Genomic DNA, 14,247 nt, shown 5'->3' on the forward strand with positions numbered 1-14,247 from the left:
CTCTGCCATCTCCTAGTGAGAAAACCAGCCACATGGGAGCTTAAGTGAACCCTGTGGGAGGTGGTACAAAGTGTCTGTTAAAGAGAGTACAGGCTCTGGTGTCTGCCTGACCCAGGTTCAAATCTTGGCCCTACTGCTTACCTGCAGGATAAGTTACATAACCTCTCTGAGCCTCACTTCCCATATCTGTAAAATGGAGGTGTGATAACAACTGCTTCATAGCCTTTTTGAAGATTCAGTGAGAGAATGCCTGGAAACCACTTAGCCACAAGCTCAAGACACCTTGCCATCAACATAGGGTTGATGATAAGTGTTTAGAATTGGTTAATCTCGGACCCCTGTCGGGAAAGGCCAAATGCCACACTCTAAAACATTTGAGGCAACTTGAAACTGGTACCACTACTGCCTGATCGGACTCCACTTGATGGCGACTCTTTTTTTAACTGTTTACCATCACTGGTGGTTGTGAGTCGCAATGACCTGACCAGCTTCCGGGGCGTGAAGCCGGGTGCTGACCCCTGTGCTCACGAATGCTGGTGCCGGCGCCTGAGCCACGTAGGAGCTCTCAGCTGGGGGTGGGGAGGGCCCGGCTGGGAATCTTTGTGACTCGGCACCGTTTCGCTGAGGAGGTGGGTTTGGAGTTGAGTTGCTAGAGTGGGAGGTGGCGGACTGGCTGAGGCATGCTTGGGGATCCTGCTAAGGTGTGTTTTCCCAGGAACTGCCAGGCTGTCATGATACAGAGAGGGGGCTGAGGGCAAAGAAAGCGGAGCAGGAGAGCTCGAGTGATGGAGCTCATCGGACAGGTGGGTTTGAGGGCGTTCTCCAGAGGAGCCAGGGAAAAGCACCCAGAACGTGGCCAAGCTGTGGACTTGGTGTGAGGAGGCTTAAACCCAGCCTGGCTATCTTTAGGGCCTAGAGGCTCATGACCCTGGCTGCCCTTCAGAGAGCCTCTGGGGGGCTTAAAAGAAATGCCCATGTCCGGGCTGCCTTCCAGACCAATTAAGTCAGGAGTGCTGGGGGTGGGCTCAGATCTGACATCAGGATTTTTCCAAGTCCCAGGGCTCAGGCAGGGTGCTCTGGGCTCAGCCCTCCTCGTGGGTCCGACGGCAATCTGCAAACCCATTTACTACTCTGATTACTAATTATTATGACCAAATGTAGGCAATCCTGGAAAAGTACTTTATAAGCCCTTAGGGGCCAGGCAGACATAAGTCATAACCATAAACCCATCCTGCTAGTACCTTAGGGCAGCACTCTGCTGAGAGGGAATCTGGGCCCAAGGCCCCCATGTGGATATTAACTCCTTGGGCAGCTCAGGCCTCCTTGTCTGGCCATGCAGGGGAACACGGAGCATTGACTGGATAAGCAAAAGGAGCTTTGGGGGTTCATGGTGCTGATCTGGGGTCTGCACAGGCCAGAACTCCCCAACGATGGCTTCATGTGGTCCAGCTCTTAAGGCTGGTGTGCAGCGCTGTCAGCCACTGGCCACGTGACTTCCGCCTCCAGGCCTCAGTTTCCTCCTCCGTACATGGGGCTAGGTGTGCGTGCTAGCATGGGGTTGCTGTGAGGAGGCAGCCAAGGCTTTTGCTCTTAAATGCACTTTGCAGCGGCTGAGCTGTGCATCTTTGAAGCCTTAGCATCAGGCTGAGGTCGTCTCATTTTTATTGCCTATTAACACCACAAACTAGGAGTCCCTGGCTGGTGCAAACGGTGAAGGCGTTCGGCTGCTAACCGCAAGACTGGAGGTTTGAGTGCACCTCGAGGCACCTTGGAAGAAAGGCCTGGCAACCTACTTCCAAAAAATCAGCCATTGCAAACCCTGTGGAGCACAGTTCTACTCTGACACACGTGCTGTCACTTGACGGCAACTGGCAATACTACAGATGAGAGACCTGCTCTCACATCTGGAACTTTCTCTGTTTGCATTTCTCTTCTCTTGGATTATTTGGCGTGGGGGTTCTCCAACTTCCTAAAGATTACCTGGGGGTCCTTTAAAATTCAAAGTCTTATTTTTCAGGTCAGAGGTGCTGAGGTAGTTGGTCTGGAGGGGTGGAGCCCAGGAATCTGTGCGTTCACAAGTGTCCTAAGGGGAAGAGTTCTGGGGTTGATTTCCCTAGTCCGCCCCGGGGTTGGGGAAAGGACAGAGCGCATTTATCTCCAACCCCACCCCCACCCCCACTCGTTTACCTCACCTACTTTGGGTACCTGTGCTTGGGTTTTGACATGAATAGATCAAGTTTCAATCCTCCTGTGCTATTTATAGCTGTGCAGTAAGGACTGGATTTTGTCTCTCTGAGCCTCAGTTTCCTTGGCTGTGAGCAGGGAGACAACTGAGGTTTCAATACACCCAGGCTGCAATGTGACTGCTTCTGTCTGTCACCTGGCAGCTCAACACACTCCTCTCTGACCCCCCTCAGGAACCCCACTCTTCCTGGCCTGGCTTCCAGGCTGACCCCAGATTGTGACTGGTACAGGAAGCAGCTCTATGAGGGGCAGTGCCCAGTTCTGGGTCTGTGTGGTGGGTGTGAGGAAGTTCAGGACAAAAAACTGAGTCCGATCTGAAGCCCCAAGGGACTGTGACAAACGGCCTGGAGCAGAAGAGACACTGTGATGAATGGGCTGAGTCTCCAGCCCGCCTCATGGGGCCTTGTCTGAGCTGCCAGGACCGTAACGGTGAGGATGGAGGTGATAAGGACGGCCCTTGTTTATTGAGCACTTGACGATATGCGAGGAGTTGGACTTACATCTTTAACTCATTCCATCTCCGTATCAGTCTTGCCAGGCGGAGACTGTAGCTATCTCCATTCTGGAGATAAAGATCGGAGGCCCAGACATGTTAGGTAACCTGCCTGCATTTGTAACTTGCCTACGGTCCCAGCTAGGAGGTTGGCTGTACAGCTCATCGCAATTACCAAAGTATCTTCCTATAAAGTATATTAATTGATCTTTACAACAGTATTCACCAGGGGCTTTTTGTTGTTATTGTTGTTTTTACAGCATCATTAAGATATTATTTGCATACTGTAAAATTCACTGAAGTGTACAATTGAATGATTTTTTTAGTAAATATGCAAAGTTGTACAACCATGACCACAACCCAATTTTGTAAGGTTTCTATAGCCTCCCCAAAAGATCCTTTCTGCTCATTTTCATTCACTCTCCATTCTTACCCCCTACTCCAGGCAACCACCAATCTACGTTCTGTCTCTATGGTTTTGCCTTTTATACACATTTCATATAAACGGAATCATGCATGTGTCTGGCTTCTTTCATCTGGCATATTGTTCCTGAAGTTCATGAATGTTCTGTTGTTGTTAATTGCCATCGGTCGATCCCCATGTGACAGAGTAGAGCTGCCGCATAGGGTTCCCTAGGCTGTGATTTTTACAGGAGCAGGTCACCAGGCTTTTCTCCCGTGGAGCTGCTGGGTGGGTTAGAATCGCCAACCTTTAGGTTAGTAGCCCAATGCTTAACTGTTGATCCTCCAGGGCTCCTTATACATATTGTAGCAGGTATTAATACTTCATTTTTTTTTATTTCTAGTTGGAATTGACTCCATGGCAATAAAAAAAAAAGGTTTGGTTTTTTCCCTTTAGTATTCCATTGGGAGCCCTGGTGGCATAGTAGTTAAGAGTTGGGCTGCTAACCAAAAGGTCCACAGTTCGAATACCCCAGCCGCTCCTTGGAAACCCCATGGGGCAGTTCTACTCTGCCTATAGTGTCGCTAGGAGTCTCAGTGGACTCAATGGCAACGGGTTTGGTTTGTTTTGGGTTTAGTATTCCACTGAAGGAGCCCTATGGAGCACTCTCTGTCATTTAGGGTCGCTATGAGTCAGAATCGACTCAATGGTACACAACAAAAACGAGTATTCCATTGTACGGATAAACCGCTTTTTGTTTATCCTTTCACCAGCTGATAGACATCTGGGTTGTTTCTAGTTTTTCCAGTTTCTCCTCTTAGGCCATTTTGCAGCAGAGGAAGCTCAGTCCTGAGAATCATTACCGGCCCTATTTTACAGCTGAAATTTCTTGCTAGTTAACCGGCCAGGAAGTGTCAGAGCTGGACGTGGACCCCAGTCAGCGTGACTCCAAACCCAGCCCATGGCCCCCTAAAACCCCTGGCTTAAGCTTCTCTCCTGGGGGAGGCCCTTCCTGATTTGCCTTTGAGAGGCCCTTCTCTTCTGTGTAGGGGCAGCCGCAGCCAGCCACCAAGAACTTTCCGAGGCTGCTGGGACCTGGGAATCAATTTAATGGCAATAGTGGCTCCCTTTCTCCCTAGAGCCGGGGGCAGATTCCCTGCAGTGGGACCAGGACCATGATGCGTGGTTTGGGCTTGTCTGGCCCCCCTCCCCCCCAGATAGGAGGGCTGGGAGTGCATGGAAAGCCCTGGCTCTTTGGTATTAGTTTTAAAAACTCCCAGGTGCTGAGAAACTAGACCCAGAAATAAAAATACTGCTCTTGGGTACACAGAGTGCTTTTTCTGGTCTGTTTCAACTTCCACCGTGCAGGGGGATATTACTTGCCATTCTGGACTGTTCGTAACACTGCCTGAGACACCCACCTTCTTTTATCTGTCCTCTGGCCACTAGGGCAGGACTTCTCCAGGGTCCAGGGGTCATGCCATGGCTGGCAGATGGGGACAAGCAGGAGCCCTCATTTGTGGGCCCGCTGCCCAGCATGACTCTCTGTGACATGTGTGTGGGGTGGTGGGGCTCACCTGGTCCCCCCAGGTTTGGAAGGTCTGCTCTAGGGAGGCAGGACCAGGTGGGAACTACAGACAAGGAGCAGCCCAGAGCTGCCCAGGGGATGATGGATGGTCGGGGGGCGGGGGGGGGGAGGTGGTTGGGATTGATTGTTATGTATGGGCACAGGGCTCTCCAGCCCTCCGGGAGATCTCTGGTTAGGAATGGGAGTGAGCTTACAATGGGTGTTCTCCATGCATGCTCCCAGACCCCATTTCAAAGCATCTCTCTCAGGACACTCATCTCTCGGAGCGGGGGAGGGGTCACAAGGGGCCAGGTGAAGGCATCGGACAGGGACTTGGGCAGACCTGGTGGAATCTAGGGCTCTGTCACCAACCATGTGACCCCGGTCTAGGTACTTTACCTTTCTGAACCTCAGTGTTCACATTTGTAGAGTGTGGCCCACTCCTGCCTCCATGCCGCTGACATGGTGGTAGCATTTGAAGGAAAAGGGAGGGCACCCCAGACTGGAGCCCAGGCGTGAGGGGTCCTGTGATTTCAGTGGGACCTGCTGGGGTGTAAAAGCCTTTCGTTTTCCCCACATCCCTTCCCAGCCCTCAGGAAATGGTAACTGCCCCTGGCCTGCAGGGCCTGGAGGGGGAGAATAATAGCTCTGTTAAGGACTTAGAGCTGAAACACTCGTTATCTGATTTCCTCCGAAGGGGTTTTGTTCACTTTAGCTGGTGATTATAAATCAAAAGCCCAAAGGCACAGGAAACCTCTTACACAGAAATTTTAATGAAGCCAAAGAGCAAGGGGTGGGAAGTGTCACTTTAGGTGATACAGGTGAGAATTTCGGTGATTCTCCGGTCCTGGCTGTGCCTGTATGACATGGAGATCAGTCATCCTGCTAAAAATAAAGGATGGCGTGAGTATTACGCAGCCATTAAAAAATTATATTAGCAACCTGTAATGATGGGGAATGCTATTTATAAGTGGCACTGTCCCTTATATATATTTATGTGTAATGTTGTTGTTAAAAAAAAAAAAAAAAAGAGCCGTGAAGTCAGGTCTGACTCTTAACAACCCTGCCTATGTACAACAGAATGAAACACTGCCCGGTCCTGTGCCATCCTCACAATTTTTGCTATGTTTGAGCCCATTGTTGCAGGCACTGTGTCAGTCCATCTCCTTGAGGGTCTTCCTCTTTTTTGCTGACTCTCTAATTTACCAAGCATGATGTCCTTCTCCAGGGACTGGTCCCTCCTGATAACATGTTCAAAGTACATGTAGATGAAGCCTCCCCATTCTTGCTTCTAAGGCTCATTCTGGCTATATACATATTGAGTATTTTATAAATTAAAAATACAGTGTTATAATAATTGCAACTTAAAATATACAGTGTAGCTGTGATTACACATGTGGACTTACAATGCAGTCACAGCTACATCAAATACGTTAAGTTGTAATTATTATAACTGTATTTTTTAATTTATAAAATGCTAATTATACATAACATATAAATATAATTTGAATCGATAAAATATTGGTTGTTGTTGTTGTTAGGTATCGTAGAGTAAGTTCCAACTCGTAGCGAACCTCCGTATAACAAAACGAAACCTCGCCTGCTTCTGTGCCATCCTCACAATTGTTGCTGTTTGAGCCCGTTGTTACAGATGCTGTGTCAGTCCTCATTGAGGGAGTTGTTCTTCTTCACTGACCCTCTGATTAACCCAGGAATGAGTAAAGTAGGAATCAACCTGATGGCAGTGGTCTTTTTTGTGTATGTGATATTGTTTACTAATATTTGTTTGCTCGAGTGAGTTCCTGGGTGGTGCAAATGATCAAGCACTTGACTACTAGCCCAGAGGTTGGTGGTTTGAGCCCACCCAGAGGTACCTCGGAAGACAAGCCTAGCGATTGCTAATGAAAGGCCACGGCCTTGAAACCCCTACGGAGCAGTTCTACTCTGCCCACATGGGGTCATCATGAGTTTGAATCGACTTGACAGCAACATAGCTGATTAGTAACCACTCAGTGGGCGTTTGCTGTCTGTCTGGTGCTGTATACAGACAGATCTTGCTGAGATTTACCGTATGGAATCCTCACAATGACCCTGGGAGACAGATTCTCCTCTTCTCTTCATTTCACAGATGAGAAAATGAAGCACAGGAAGGTTAAATGGTTTGCCCAAGGTCACATGGCTAGGAGGTGAACTGGCCAGAATGCACGCAGTCTATGCTACTCTGCTCTTGTGCTGTTCACGCTGCCCTGTACACATGCTGCCTGTACACACACTGCCCTGTACGATCGCTGCCAGTACACACGCTGCCCTGTGCAGATGCTACATGTACACACACCGCTCTGTGCAGATGCTGCCCTGTATACACGCTGCCCTGTACACACGCTGCCCTGTACACACGCTGCCCTGTACACACGCTGCCCTGTACACACGCTGCCCTGTACACACGGTGCCCTGTACACATGCTGCCCTGTACACACACTGCCCTGTACACACGCTGCCCTGTACACTTGGTATGTGTCTTGACAGAAGGGGGGTGGAGAGAGTGGGGGTTGGAGGCAGCTAGTAAAAGCATGATTGTCACAGGGGTGAGAGGTTGCTCATGGCTGACTTAAATTTTTTCCTTTAGATGTTTGTGAATTTTCTGAAATGTCAATATATAGCTGCATATTATGTTTAAATCAGGAAAATGTGATGAAATTTCTTTTTTTAAATGTACAAACTTTAAGGACACACTACGAGGGAGAAAGACCCATGTCTCTAAAATGTCTTCTGCAGTCTTATCTCCTGAATTAGAAACCAGTGTGCCACCTAAGATGTGACTAAGGGAAGGACCGTAAAGCCACTCAGATGAACCAAACCAATTCCAACCCATAGCGACCCTATAGGACAGAGTAGAACCGCCTCTAGCTTCCAAGGAGGGCCTCGTGGATTCAAACTGCTGACCTTTTGGTTAGCAGCCATAGCTCTTAACCACTATTCCACCAGCGTTTCCACTGAGATGATGCAGCCATTAGAAATGGCAAAAGGGAAGGTGGTGGAGCAGCCTGGGAAAGTCCTGTGATATGACACTAAGCAGAACCCCATGAGGCCATGTGGGAAACAGACTGGCACGAAGCCTGACCGGCAGGGCCCGGATCAGGGTGCAGAAGGTTTGAGGAGGACACAGGGTGGGGCTGCGGGCAGCTTCTCTCTGCTTTGAGTTCCTGTGGTGGGTGTTGCTGTGTTAGTGCCATTTTAAAACTTGGAGGAGGAAAGAAAAAAAAAAAAATCTGTCAATTCATTAAAAAAGGACGCAAAGAAATTCAAATGAGTGACTTGCCATCACAAGGACATTGTTTTATTACAAAATAAAAAAGAAAAGAAAAACTTCCTCTTCCCATAGTGGTGAAACTGCAGTGGTTATACAAAGAAAACAGAACTGTGATCGTGTCTGAGAAACAGATGTAAATGGCTCTGAGAATGTAGAAGTCGTAATAACCACACCGCATCAACAGCTAGCATTCGCTGAGCACTCAGGATATATCAGGGGAGTCCCTGGGTGCTACAAACTGTTGTCGTATTAGGCTGCTAACCAAACGGTTGGCAGCTCAAGTCCACCCAGAGGCCCCTTGGAAGAAAGGCCTGGCAATCTCCTTCTGAAAAATCAGCCCTTGAATACCCCATGGAGCACAGTTCTACTGTGACACGCATGGGGCCGCCATAAGTTGGAGTCAACTTGATGACACCTGGTTACGGGTTTATGTATCAGGCACTGTGCTGGGTGCCGAGGTCCCTCAGTGGTGCAAACAGGTTTGCTCCCAGCTACTAATCTAAATGTTGCTTTGGAAGAAAGGCCTGGAAATCTGTTTGTGTTAAGATCACAGCTAAGAATATGCTATGGAGCAGTTCTACTCTGACGTACATGGGGTCGCCATGAGTCGGAACTGCCTAAATGGCAACAGGTTTGGCTTTTTGGCTTTTGGTGCCGGGTATTAGAGTGATGGTCTCATCGCGTCGCACAGTAATTTGAGGTTGATGACGATCATGATCATACCACTACCAGTGCCCAACTCATAGCTGGCATATGGGGTGCTATCCTAAGTGCCTTGACTCATACAGGATCACAACAACCCACTGAGATAAGGAAACTGAGACACAGAGGCGAGAAGTGAGTAACTGCATAGTAGTGTGAGGTGGGCACCATGATTATCTCCATTTCACTGGATAAGAAATGAGAGGCTGAAATGAGCGGTCGGCCTGTAAAATAAATAATGTCGCCTGTGAGTACCGTGCCTCTCCAAAATAATCATCTAAATGAAACAAACAGTGAACATTTTCCTTAGACCAAAGATGAGAAGGTAAGGGGGCATGGATAGGGAGGCTAGATTAAGGGAAGCAGGACAACCAGAATGGAAATAATGAGAATGCTGATATATTACAAAAAATGTAGCCAATGTCACTGAACAATACATAAGCTGCGGTTAGGCGTGGTTGAGTCAAATCCGACTCATAGTGACCCCATGTACAATGGAACAAAACACTGCCTAGTCCTGCACCATCCCCACAATTGATGCTATGCTTGAGACCATCGTTGCAGCCACTGTGTCAATCCACCTCGCTGAGGATTTTCCTCTCCTTTGTTGGCCTTCTACTTTACCAAGCATGATGTCCTTCTCCAGAGACTGGTCGCTCCTGATAACATGTCCAAAGTATGGGAGACAAAGTCTCGCCATCCTCCCTCCTAAGGAGCATTCTGGCTGTACAAGACAGATCTGTTCATTCTTCTGGCAGTCCATTCAATATTCTTTGCCAACACCGTAATTCAAATGCATCAATTCTTCTTTGGTCTTCCTTAGTCAAGGTCCAGCTTTTTCATGCATATGAGGCGATTGAAGACATCATGACCTGAGTCAGGCACACCTTGGTCCTCAAAGTAATGTCTTTGCTTTTTTTTTTGTTTTTAAACACTTTAAAGTGGTCTTTTGCAGCAGACTTGCTCAGTGCAATACAGTCATTCGATTTCTTGACTGCTGTTTCCAGGGATGTATACAATATGTATAAAAGTTGTTAAGCGAGAACTTAATTTCCTGTGTAAAGTTCCACCAAAAACACAATAAAATATTTTTAAAAAGAAAGATCTTTGAAGCTGAGGGAGGTGAGGTAGCTAACTCAAGGTCACAGGTCATTGGTGGAATGAGTAAATAAATAGGTTGCTTGGCCACAGTGTATTTAGGAGCATTTATTCAGAACCATTGTTTTGTAATGCTGGGCTTGGTATTGGCGTTTATCTTAGTCTGAACCACTTACAGACGCTGCAGCCAGGAACATGAACCACTACCTTTTGCTCAGGGCCAGGCCTCAATAACAGCTTTGGCTGAAATTCAGTTCAAAAGAAAAGGCTGCAGCCGAGCAGCTAGCTTTCTGTGATCTTGAAACCAGGATAGTATTTCAACAACAGGCAGGCGCTGGGCTCCAGCGGAGCACAGGGGCCTGCATCCCATCTACCTGCAGCGAGGAGAAGAAATGACCAGCTGGACAGTGCAGAGGTTGCAAGGGGTGAAAACAGAGTGGAAGAAGGAGCGTGCCCACCAGGGCCTGGATGGGTCAGAGAAGGCTTCGTGGGGGAGGTGGGGCTCACGGTGGGCTGGCCTAGGGGATGGACTGGAGGAGGGAGGGCCCATCAAGGAAGCTAGATGGCATGCACAAAAGTGTGACCGGAGGGAAGATGAGGCTTACGCAGTCTGGAGCAAATGTGCACGGATGTCAATTTCTTGCTTGTGCCTGGGTGGCAGTGTGAGAGTAGTGTGGGACCTTACTGATGGTGGAGGTTTTGTATTTTTTTAATTCAGGCTTTCTCTGGTGTCATTTTAGCACCCGTTAAGGCCACTAATTTAAAGTCCTGAGCCAGCAGCAAAACATAAACCAACTCAACAATTTCTATATGTACAATGCAGTGACACGGATTACATCCTTCAAATTGTGCAACCATCCTCGTCCTCCTTTTCCAATTTGTTCCTTCCCCATTAACAGAAGCTCTCTGTCCCCTAAGCTTCCTGTCTAATCTTTTGAGTTGCTGTGGTCAGTTTGATCCCATACAGATAGTTCCTTAAAAGAGCACAATGCCCACTGCAGGCATTCTTGACTAGTTAAGCCAGGCGGTTGTTTGGTTTAAAGGAGGCTTGAGGGGATATTTTTGGTTTATGGTTTCAGGGCTAAAGATTATCTCAGGGCAATAGTTTCAGGGGGCTCGTGCAGCCCCAATGGCTCTTGAGGAAGTTTCCAAAGGTAATTTTAATTTACTGATTTTGTGGCCTTTACCCGGTGGGCAAAGTGGAAGACAGGTCTCTTTGGATGGGTAAGAATAAAACGTGGGGTGGTCGGATGAGATATGGAATGGGCTGGCAATGCATTTTGTTCTGAAGTTGCAGGGATTGGGGGTGACTCAGATCAGCCCAACAAAGTGACTCCCCCTCAGGTGACTCAACCACCAAAGTCGGGCAGGGGCTGGGAGTCAGGGGACCAGTCCTTTGTCCTATCCCTGACTTTTAACATTCATTTATTCCGTTTCTCATTCCACCAAGGATTTGAGGCAGCAGTGCATAAAAGGAAAGAGGATTAAAAAATGAGGAAAATCGGGATGACAGGAAAACAAGGATAAAAAATAAGATGAATTTGCAGGGAAGGTTTCCCACACTATGCATCATTCCAAAACATCTGTCCATTTTATAGGTGGTGGAGCACCAGTTTGCTTTGGAGCTTCCTGGTGACCAAAGCAAAGAAGTAAACCCATAACCTGAGGGCCCTCTTTAATGTCTCAATGGACATCTCTATGAGCAATAAACAGCAAATTTCAAGAGGCTATTTCTTATAAAATCCCTCAGTACCTGCAGAACTGCTCCAAATCACAATTCAGTGAAAGCAGCTCTTCAGGGGCCAAAGTAAGATGTATTAACTGCTGGCTGTAGTCACTGTCCCAGCAGGAATTTATGCCTGAGGTAGAGGGCTGGGCATTTCTAAGCCTCGTTTCTCTTACAAAGGGGGAAACTGAGGATCCAACTGGAGTAGTGGATTGTGGCAGATATGATCATAGAACAGGGCAGAATTCTCACCTTCACGAGGGAGATTCAGGTTCAGTTCCTGGCCAATGCACCTCACGCACAGCCACTGCCCATCTGTCAGTGGAGGCTTGCATGTTGCTGTGATGCTGAACAGCTTTCAGCAGAGCTTCCAGACTAAGACTAGGAAGGAAGGCCTGGCGATCTACTTCTGAAAATCAACAAAAACCCTATCAATCACAATGGTCCCGACCTACAACAGATCATGGGGATGGTGCAGGACCAGGCAGCATTTCCTTTCGTTGTGCGTGGGGTTGCCACAAGTTGGGGACTGACTTGACGGCAGCTAAGGACAACAAAGCCTGACTCCCAGGCCGGCTTACTTATCGATGCTCTAACTACTTAGTGAAATATTGCAAACAACTTCAATGTGCATCAGCAGGGGTTTGGTTAAATAAATAATGGTACATCCAGACAACAAGATACATGTGTGGAAATCTTTTAATGCAGACTATAAAAAAAAAAAAAGAGGCAGATGGACATTGATTGATGTAGAAGAATGTCCGGGACATATTGATGGGTAAAAGAAGCAGGTTGCAAGTCAGCAAGTATATGTCTCTAATATGTCTCTATCTATGTATATAAATCTGTTGTTTAAAGACTGTTAGATGTGGTTGTCTCCAAGTGGTGGAATTTGAGATTACTTTTACTTTTTTTTTCTTAGTTTTGTGCATGTTCAGCGTTTTTCTTTTCAATGAGCATAGATTTGTTACAATAAAAAGCTATATCAATTTTGAAAAATGTTTATCACTCGCTTAAAATAGGTTTTAAAAAATTATTAAAGAAATACATGTTCATAGTAGATCACTCGGAAAACTATTTTTGAAAACTAGAAAGAAAAAAACCCAGCCAGTCCTACCATCCAGAGTCCTATGGGCCACTGTTAGGTTTGTTTGTTGAACATCTTGCTAGGATTTATAAAAAAATCACTTTTGAAGATTGCAGGAAATTCTAGCTAATCTACATACCAGAATTTACTTAATGGTTCTCCTAGGTGTTAGGCATCCAGTTTTTTTCCCTATGATGCATGTGGTAAAGGACATCTTTGTGCATATATCTGTTGTTGCTGTATGTTGTTGAGTTGGTTCCGACTCATAGTGACCCTATGGGACAGAATAGAACTGCCCCCATATGATTTTCTAGGCTGTAATCTTTATGGGAGCAGATCACCGAGTCTTTTCTCCCATGCAGCTGCTAGTGGGTTTTGAACTATTGACCTTTCAGTTAGCAGCCAGGGCTCCTTAGTGTTCCTAAACATGGGCCTTCTGGTCAAAGGCACCAAACCATGAAAACCAGATCCACTGCCGTCAAGTCGATTCTGACTCATAGCGACCCTATAGGACAGGGTGAACTGCTCCCGATAGGGTTTCCAAGGCTGTAATCTTTATGAGAACAGGTGTGGCAACATCTTTCTCCCAAGGAGCAGCTGGCAGTTTCGAACTGCCGACCTTTCTCTTAGCAGCCGAGTACTTAACCACGTGCCACCAGAGCTCCTTGGTCAAAGCCATGGGCATTGTTAAAGCAGCCTGTCAACCCGACAACAACAAAAATTAAATTATTTTAAAAAGTTAAAGTCACTGAGAAGTAAAAAAACAAAACAGCCTATGAATTTAAATTCCAACCTAAAGTATGGGAGAATGCCTATATAACCCCAATCTCATCAATTTGGCAACTGTCTGTTTAAAATATGTACTAATTAATCAACCAATCATCTTTGCTCTCTTAAGCGAGACATGTCAGCTGGCAGTCAGGAGGCTGGCGCAGGACTCTGAGGTGCTGTGTCATCTCATGTTGGCTTCGTGAACTCCTGAGTCCCTTACAACTCAAGCCAACAAAGATCCAAGGAACAGAAAAGGAAAGGGACGGAAAGACCAAATATCGTAATTACAGATTAAAGGCAATTCTCCTCAAACCCAAATGGTATTGAGGGTGGGGAGGAATTTAAGTACTTTTAAAATTCACCTAAAGGATAAGCTGGCAAAAATTACCAAGAAAATTGTGAACATTAGGAGTAGCGAAAGGGAATTTGTCTTTCTCGTTATTAAGAAGATTTAAGTGTTTTGCAAAAAATAGAACTAGAGGATAACATGTTGCTGTTATGGTTGCTAGCTGCTGCTGAGTCAGTCCCCAGCTCATGGCAACCCCATGCGCAACAGGATCAGACCATTAGGATCCATAGGGTTTTCACTGGCTGATTTTTGGATGTACATAGCCAGGCCTTTCTTCCTAGTCCATCTCAGTCCGGAAGCTCTGCTGAAACCTATTCAGCATCGTAGCAATACACAAGCCCCCACTGACAGATGAGTGGTGGCTGCGAGGAGGTGTGCACTGGCTGGGAATTGAACCCAAGTCTCCCCCGTGGAAGAGAATTCTACCATTTCACCACCACTGCCCCCAGACAATAATATAAACCAAAAAAACCAACCCCACCGCCACCACGTCAATT

This window comes from Loxodonta africana, chromosome 7 (assembly GCF_030014295.1).
Source record: "Loxodonta africana isolate mLoxAfr1 chromosome 7, mLoxAfr1.hap2, whole genome shotgun sequence".
In the NCBI taxonomy this organism is placed as follows: domain Eukaryota; kingdom Metazoa; phylum Chordata; class Mammalia; order Proboscidea; family Elephantidae; genus Loxodonta; species Loxodonta africana.